Source organism: Trachymyrmex septentrionalis, unplaced genomic scaffold, assembly GCF_001594115.1.
Source record: "Trachymyrmex septentrionalis isolate Tsep2-gDNA-1 unplaced genomic scaffold, Tsep1.0 scaffold19, whole genome shotgun sequence".
Lineage (NCBI taxonomy): Eukaryota > Metazoa > Arthropoda > Insecta > Hymenoptera > Formicidae > Trachymyrmex > Trachymyrmex septentrionalis.
In genome coordinates this window covers 4,082,859-4,083,773 of record NW_017305071.1, presented here as the reverse complement: position 1 = coordinate 4,083,773, position 915 = coordinate 4,082,859, and positions in this window count along the sequence as shown.

Here is a 915-nt window from a genome sequence, read left to right as displayed (position 1 = left end):
TAATATTTTAGTAATTATATAAATTTGCATATAAAAATATTATTATTATTTAATTCTTATAAAAATTAGTATCAGAATTTTTTCAACATATCCTAAGAGAACGCCTAGATAGTGGCAAGCCGTGTTGCACAAAAGTAAAACTGGTTATATATCGATAGAGATATCATCTAATTTTCATATCAATATAATATGCAAATAACTAAAAACTTATACAAAAAACAATTCTTTCCCCTTAGATATTATCCAAAATTATAGACATAACTAATTTTTAATTTGTAATAAAATTATTTAAGCCTTTAAATTTAAAATACGTACTTATATAATTTTACTATATGTAATTTTACACATTCACTAAATAGATTCTTTTTGTATAAAATGGAATCCAATGTATATAAGAATAAATTTATATATATTGTATTCAAAGATATTGGAGTTACATTAAAATATTGGTCAAAAACTAACACATATTCTCTCTCTTTCTTTCTTTTTTTCTTTCTCTCCCTCTTTCATTTTCTCTCTTCATTCTCTTCAATCTCATGTAAAATTTTGCGACAGTGCGACTTTCCGCGATGCAATCGTGTTAACGCGTTACACACGTTGCCGTAATTGACTGGATGCAGTAACAGCACGACTATGCCAACGAATTTCTACTTCTCCGAACTTATGTAATGAAAAGCTATTTCATGTTTTGAATCAAAAATTTCATTTCAAGAATATTTTCAGGTGTATAACTATAATAAATCGTCAATTATAAATCATTAATCATAATTTACAATTGATTTATGATGTTGTGCACAAAAAATGAAAACATGAAAATTTGCAAACAAGATTTTAATGACATTGAAACAATTTCTCGATAAATTTATAATAAATTTTTTTCTAACAAAGAATCACATTATGTTATTATACATATTT